The sequence below is a fragment of the Tamandua tetradactyla genome, chromosome 4 (assembly GCF_023851605.1).
Source record: "Tamandua tetradactyla isolate mTamTet1 chromosome 4, mTamTet1.pri, whole genome shotgun sequence".
Lineage (NCBI taxonomy): Eukaryota > Metazoa > Chordata > Mammalia > Pilosa > Myrmecophagidae > Tamandua > Tamandua tetradactyla.
In genome coordinates, this window is record NC_135330.1 from 37,793,805 (window position 1) to 37,802,140 (window position 8,336).

General features: G+C 42.3%; 1 pseudogene; it reads left to right on the forward strand.

Moving 5' to 3' along the window:
* Positions 1-1,019: 1,019 nt before the first annotated feature.
* On the forward strand, positions 1,020-5,200 carry LOC143680210 (TRAF family member-associated NF-kappa-B activator-like; annotated as a pseudogene).
* The last annotated feature ends 3,136 nt before the right edge of the window (positions 5,201-8,336 follow it).

Here is an 8,336-nt window from a genome sequence, read left to right on the forward strand (position 1 = left end):
TGCCCAGTGCTGATCTCTGACCTTTGTTCTAAAGAGAAAAGACTAACCCTTGTGCACATACTTGGGAGCATGTGTGCCTGGCCCAGTCTTTCTAGAGGTGGCCTGAGGGGTTCACTGTCCCAAAACTTTCCCTGCATGTAGAAGACTGTAGGAGAGCAGTCATATCATGCTGCCTGGGGCAATGGTTTGCTGGATGTAGTGCCCAGCATGAGGAAACTGTTTCCTAGGGAAGCAGAGACATTTTGGAACTATGTAAATGAGAATTTCCAGGGCCACTTGTGCATGCCCAAGACAAGACGCATGGGCAGGAAGTGTTGGGAAAGGACATATTCTTTTAACCCATCCCCATGGGTCAGACCTATTGTGGGTGGGACCTTTTGATTAGGTTGATTCAACTGAGATGTGACCCACCCAATTCAAGGTGGGTCTTACTGGAGTCCTTTATGAGGATAAGAGACAAAAAAAAAAAAAGCTGAGAGGTCAGAGAGAACACCCAGGGAGCTTGAAGAGAAAGACCCCATGTGTTCAAAAAATGGATTGGTAGACAAAGATAGATGGAAAGATAGAATGATGCAACACATGTGGCAAAATATTTAAATTCGTGGATCTGGGTATCTGGGGTTGCAGGGGTGTACTGAAGTTCTCTGTATAGGATTTGTATTATTTTTGTAACTGTCCTATCAGTTTGAAATTATTTCAAAATAAAAAGTAAAAAAAAAAAAAAAAAGATATAATGTGGGAGACAGAATAATAGCTCCCCAAAGATGTCCATATCCTTATCCCAGAACCTGTGAATACATACCTTATGGCAAAATGGATTTTGTAAATATGATTAAGGTTAAGGACCTTGAGATGAGAAGCTGTCCTGGATTATCTGGGTGGGCCCAGGCTGATCACAAAAGTTCTTAAAAGTGCAAGAGGGGGTGCCACTGATGTGAGACATGAGAGATAGATGCTGAATCCCTCAACTACCTGTCATTTACTCTATCCTTTATAGTGATTCTACAGGAAGAAGAGTAATGTACAAAACCATTGACAAGCTACTCAGTAAAGCTTATGAAGCCTTCTGACAGGCATGCATGGATAGGGATTTTGCAGTAAAAGAACCACAGCAAAAGTGTTTCTTCTAGTTCACCGCAATTTAACATACAGAGGCTTCTCTTTGAGAAGTCAATGTGCTACTTCCGTTTAAGAACATCTGTCAAGCAAAGGCATCTGAGTCTTCCAGTTTTTTTATTCAGCGGTGGTACCACACTGATTACTTGAATAGAAACTTGTGAATTTTAGATTGCAATGAGCTAGAAGAAAGACTGAGCGAACTTGATTAGAGTGTGGGGTGGTTGTGTGACTAAGAGCTGTGAGCAGAAAATACATGAGTAACAGGTACAGCTGTCACTTCAATAAGCTATTATTGATAAGCTAAAACACAGTTACTTCTTGTGAATTATAGTTGAGATAATAGTTATGGTTATGTTCCCCTGCTTGAAGACAGTGAATCAAGGAAGAATAGTTTAACTCTTGATCAGCCGTATGATAAAGCGAAATCAGGAATACCAAGAGAAAAACAATCAAAGGCAAGAAGTTTCTTCTCCTAGAAAAGAAACTTCACCAAAGAGTCTTGGCATTCCTTTATTCCATGAAAGGTTATATAGAAAAGACTTTCTGGGGCTCTGAAAGAAGAATTTCGTAGACTATGTGCGATAAAAAAAAAAAAGACCATTTAAGCAAACAATGTACCTGATACTGCAAAACTGAAGCCCAGTGCTCTTTGCCTGTACAATGCACAGATAAACAAGATGTGCTGACTCAGGTTCAAGGTGATATAAATAATGATGCACCATGCATCACATCTGTCATACCCAGAGGACTGGGCTGAGATGAGGAAGATATCTCTTTTGAATCACTTTCGAAATTCAATGTCAAGTTTCCACCTATATTCTACTTTCTTACATAACATTTCAGAGAGAACCAAAAGTCCTTGGTCCTGCCACATCTGAAGCAATGTGCCAGGACTAACCTAATATGGAGCTCGGAGACAGCCTAGGAAACTTCGCTAAAACCAAAGAAACTATATTTGAAACTCAGGAAATTGACACCATAGCTTCAGTCATTCAAAGCCTTAAAACAACCAACAGAACAAAACCCTCAAGTCTTGTAAACGCTTGTATCAGGACAACTCTGCGTAAAGCTGTTTGCCACCTGAAGACCATAAACCTTTATATGTAAATACATATCCATTTCAGGACCTATCCGATATAACATCCCTCGGAAGAGCTATCCGAGGACCACAGCAGTGGGTTTGGAAGACCTATCCTAATCAAGACAGGACTAACTGGTATCAAGTGGTGCAGCCTCACAACTGCAAATAGGTCGAGTGTGTGGATTCTGTCAAGCAGTTTTCCCACCATCCATTACATCCAGGGGGATTTTCCTTAGGCATCTTAATTCACACTTTAATAGGGGTATGTTCTAGTTTGCTAGCTGCTGGAATGCAACATACCAGAAATGGAATGGCTTTTAAAAAGGAGAATTTAATAGGTTGCTAGTTTACAGTTCTAAGGCCAAGAAAATGTCCCAATTAGAACAAGTCTATAGTAATATCCAATCAAAGGCATCCAGGGAAAGATGCCTTGGTTCAAAAAGGTCAATGAAGTTCAGGGTTTCTCTCTCCAGTGGAAGGGCACATGGCGAACACAGTCAGAGTTTCTCTCTCATGTGGAAAGACACATGGTGAACACGGTCAGGGTTCCTCTCTCATCTGGAAGGGCACATGGTGAGCATGGCATCATCTGCTAGCTTCTTCTCCTGGCTTCCTGTTTCATGAAGTTTCCCAGGAGGCATTTTCCTTCTTCATCTCCAAAGGTCGCTGGCTGGTGGACTCTGCTTCTCGTGGCTGTGTCATTCTGCTCTACCCTCTCTGAACCTCTCTTTTTCTCCAAAATGTTTCCTCTTTTATAGGACTCCAGAAACTTATCAGACCCACCCAAATGGGTGGAGACATGTCGTCACCTAATCCTGTTAACAAACACTCTTGATTAAATCACATCTCCAGGGAGATGATCTGATTACAGTTTCAAACATACAGTACTGAATAGGAATTATTCTGCCTTTATGAAATGAGGTTTAGATTTAAACATGGCTTTTCAAGGGGACATACGTCCTTTCAAACCAGTACTTAAAGACTCATTTGAAAACAGACCTATCAAGTTCTACATGATGATTTGGTGTTTGTAATGCCATAAATACTTGACTTAAAATTAATTCAGGAAAAGTTATGGAAGGGCCGTGGGCCCTGCAGGGCCACTGGCGGCCTGGCTGCCCTCCCCGGCCTGAGGGGCAGGCAGGCTGCTCTGAGGAGGCCAGGAGGGGAGGGCTGGACCACCTGCAGTGGGCTGCAACGCCGAACTTCTACGCTGCTCCCACTGCACCCAGTCCGACCCGGCCTTCTTCAGGCTCCCATGGGACCCAGCCAGATCCCAGAAGTGGGTGGAGAATTGCAGGAGGATAATAAAACATCTCAGTGAAACAGAAGTATTGGTTATGTGCCAAACACCCTGAGACCTCTAGGATCTGTAGAATTAGACATTTTGCAGAGGCATCAGAAATCTAAAGAATGGTTGGGTTACTTTATTTTTCAAAATTAATTGAGGCAAATACTTGTGAAGTCATCAGGAGAGTCCTTATAGGACAGTTTTTCGAGGTAATGCTATTGCCAACAATGTTTTATCTTACCAGTGATTTGAACAATCCACATAGTAGACAAAGAAAACTAATGAAAGAACTGAATGAAGATGAAATTTAGGACACTGGAACAGAAAAAAATTGAAACTTCTGAACAGGAAAAAAACATAAGCAACAGCAATGCTCAGAACCCAAATGCAGGAGGAGGGGGTGAGGACTGGGATGAAGATATTTTACCTGTAACCCTTGAAGAGAGGGAAAACGAAATTTATTTGAAATTTTGATTCATATGGGAAAACAAAACATCCCTCTGGATGGACGTGAGGCTGATAAACTGTCTGAAGTTCTCTTGATTTCTGATAACTTTCAGCCACTGCTGGAGTACCAAATAAAGTCTGATGAAAAGGTTCTGAGAAAGCACTTTGAGACAGCAGCAGTTAAAACATTGCTCTGTTCAAAACCGCAGCAGAAACAGATGCTAGAGATATGGGAGAGCTGCATTTGGGAAGAAACTCTGAGGGAAGTGAGAGACTCAACACTTCTTTTCCATTATCACTGCTGATGTGGTACACATAGCAGGGGAAGAGCACCTGCCTGTGTGGTGAGGTTTGTGGGTGAATCTCATAACCTGAGTGGAATTTGTGAGCTTCCTGCCTTATGAAGCTGATGCAGAAATTTTGGCTGTTAAATTTCACACTATAATAACTGAGAAGTGGGGACTAAACATGGAGTACTGTGGGCTTACACCATGTCCAGTGGATTTTCTCCCAGAATGAAAGAGATTCAGGAAGTTGGTGGAATAGGTCGAGTTCACCCCTGATCCAAGGAACAGCTAGAGAAGGGATGGGAAGGTGACTGGGACAACGATTCCAGGTTGTAAGTGACCTGGAAGGGTCTCCTATACCACATGGGGAGGCCCTGGTTGCAAAAGCTAAAGAACTGAGAGGCAGAGAACTGGAGACTGGGAAGCTAGTGCAAACAGCCTAACATGCCCCTTTCCAAACAGAGGTCCGGATCCCTCAGGAGTGTACAGACAGGGAGATGGGGACAAGGAAGTAAGCCAAGTCCAGTTTCTTGAACGTGAATACCCTCAATGTGCCACTCCCTGCCCTGTGACCCGCAACTCCCCCCACATCTCATGCACCTGAACCTGTCATCCACTCCCCCCACTGCGCTCCAAGGCCCTCCACCTCGCCCCCCTCCCCACACCTGCCTACCAATCTCTCCCGTGCAAGCGCACAGTCTCACCCCGCCCCTCCCGAGACCCATGCACCCACGCCCAGCCCCTCGACCCCACCTCCCCGTCCCTGCCTCCTGCAGTGTGCATCCAGGCTGTGCACGTACTCCTGGCCTGCCTTCCCAGCTCTGGGCAAGTACTGACCTGCAAAGCAGGGTCACCCCACCCCCAGCACAAGCGGGAACAACCCACCCTGCTGCTCCCGATATCTGCGCATTGCACACCAGGCTCCACCCCCCAGACCCAAGCACATGCGCAGACACATCCTCCCCTTCGCTCTGACCTCTTGACCCCTGCACCCCACCCTCCCTGCCCCACACACATGCACATACTTGCCCCCACCCCCACACAAACACCCAGCTCCCACACCTGGCAGGTGCTCACATGAGCATCTATGCTACATAGCTCCTGCCCTACACATGCGTGCACCTCTGCCCCAACCCTTTACCCCACCGCACACCTGTGCCATGGCCCCGCCCACCCGACATCACCTGCTCATGACCCACATCCCCGAGATCTGCGCCCCACCCCTACACACATGCATCTGCATCTCGGACCCCTGAACGCCTCCCCCCTGTACAAGGACACACCGGTGCCCTGCCCTCCCTGTGCTCTGAACTCTGTGCTCCATACCCCACACCCTGATACCCACGACCCCCACACTCCACATGCCTACTCACATCCTGCCTGCGCACCAGCCCTGTGCATCCACACAGTCTCCCGCCAGGCCTTACCGCTGTATCCCCCATACTGCACCCTGCTACTGCACTCCAAGTCCTGCCTGCACTGCCCTCTGCCCCCACCACCCCTGTACTGCACCTCCACAGCCCCACACCCCACACCCCATGCTCACAGACACCAGTACAGCGTCCCTGACCCGTGTATATACCTATGCCACAACCCGTCCTGCAAATGCGAAGCTTTGAACTACTGAAGGGAATCAACTTCCAAAGTAACCCTAGCAAGGTATTTACATGCCTTGAAAGCAACAGAAGATCACTAAACATTTGAAGCTGCAGACAGATAGAGCAGCCCAGGTAATGACCAAATTAAAACACTAGAGGGACACAGATTTTGGAATAACTAATCAAAGATATTCATACAACTCTACTAATAAAACAATGGCTAATGATGTAAAGGAGATCAAAAAGACACTTGAAGAGCATTATGAGGAATTTTTTTAAAAAACAGAAAAATAGCAGATATCACAGAGATTAAAGACACTGTAGACCAAATAAAAAATATACTAGAGGGTGATGCGATGGTAGCCCAGTGACAGCATTCTCACCTGCCATGCCAGAGACCCAGGTTTAATTCCTGGAGTCTGCCCATGCAAAAAAAAAAAAAGCATATATATATGTATGTTTATATATATATATATATAATATATTAATACATAATATATATATTAGAGACACATAACAACAGATTTGAAGAGGCAGAAGAAAGAAAAAGTGAACTAGAGGACAGGACAATGGATTTGGAACACACAAAGGAGCAAATGACAAAAAAGATAAATTTGAATTAGATCTCAGGGAAATGATGGACAAAACAAAACACACAAATATAAGAATCATCAGTGTTCCAGAAGGAAAAGAGATGAGTAAAGGGCTAGGAAGATTAGTTGAGGATATAATGGGGGAGCTTCCCAACCCTTATAAAGAACATAAATATATAAGACAAAGAAGGCCAATGAACTTCAAATAGAATAAATCCAAATAGGCCTTCCCCAAAACACATATTAATCAATCTGTCAAATGCTGAAGAGAAGCAGAAAATCCTAAAAGCGGTAAGAAAAAGACAATCTACTACATACAAGGGAACCCACAAAAGACTGAGTTTGGACTACTCAACTGGCACCATGGAGACCCAACAGCAGTGATATGATATATTTAAGATCCTGAAAGAGAAAGACTTCCAGCCAAGAATTCTGTACCGAGCCAAATTGTCCTTCAAAATTGAGGGAGAGATTAAAATTTTCACAGACAAACAAAGACTGAGCGAATAGCAAGAGACCAGCCCTAAAGAAATACTAAAGGGAGTTCTCCCAGCTGAAAAAAAAAAAAGGAGAGGGAGGTCTGGAGGAGGGCTCAGGATTGAAGAGTACCAGTAAAGTTAACTTAAAGGATAAAAAGGTAAGAGGGAAAAGGATATATAGATCTGACAAATAAAATCCAAAGGATAAGATGGTGAATTCAAGAAATGCCTTTAGAGTAATAACTTTGAATTTTAGCAGACTAAACTTTCATTCATTTTCATTTAAAAAATTAGGTCATTTATGCTATAGGTGGTATTCTTTTTTGCATAAACTTTCAACAGAATAGCAGACAACATAAAACATCTAAGTAAATGCCAAACCTAGGACATTAACTGGCCAATGATAAAATCACTGGTAGAATTTTTTAAACCCTTTAGGCTTTTTTAATATACATGGTTTTAATTTTTATTATGTATATAATAATATATAGTCATTGAGCTCTATAAAATAAATCTCTTTCCATGACCCAGATTTTATATATACATCTAAGTATAATTTATTTTAATTCTTTGTTTGTAAAGAATATTTCTTCTGCTAGTTAGGTGATTAATTACAATGACTTTGTGACATATTTAATTTTTATCCTCAGTACCTACAGCAGTATGTGAAACAAACACAACAGTTAAGAAATATGCATTAGAGGATGACTCTGGAGCTGAATATCAGGAATGAGTTGGATTGGAATCAGGAAAGGCCATCCAAAAGGCAATTGTGAGAGAAACAAAGGGAAGTAGAGATCCAACTGTTGAGGTTGGAAGATCACAACAGACCTGGTTTTATAAAATACTTCAGAGAATATGTGCTGATATAGAAGTAGACATGACAGGAAGCAAGACTGTAGAAAACTTTTAAAACTGTATGATGGAGCTTGGATGAGATGCTGTGGAAACTTTAGAATCCCAAATAATTAAACATTATTTTCATTTTTTGAAAACATTGGTGTGAAATTACTCAAAATTATCACATTAAAGTATTTACCAGCCCTTCTTTTACTATAACCATATATTGAAAGTGTTTTCTTTTTGCTCTTAACTGAACTTTTAATGGATTAAATTACTCAAAACATCACTATTATGCTTTGGGGCCTTTTAGTTATCACATAATTGCTATATACTCTCTACCAGCTGTATATTAACATAGAAATACAAACATCCTTTTCACTAATATTGCAAGTCAAGGCCTAGAATTTGACTTGATAATTGGACAAAACAACAACAATAACAAAATACATTCTCTAGCAGGCAAGTAAGGGTTGTCTTTGCTAGGTTATAGATAACATGAAGTCAGTCAAATTATGGAAACAAAGGTTTAAGTGTTTGAACCTGAGTGCTTATTTATTTTTATATCCTAAAGTCAATATAAGTTCTGCTTTATGAAAAA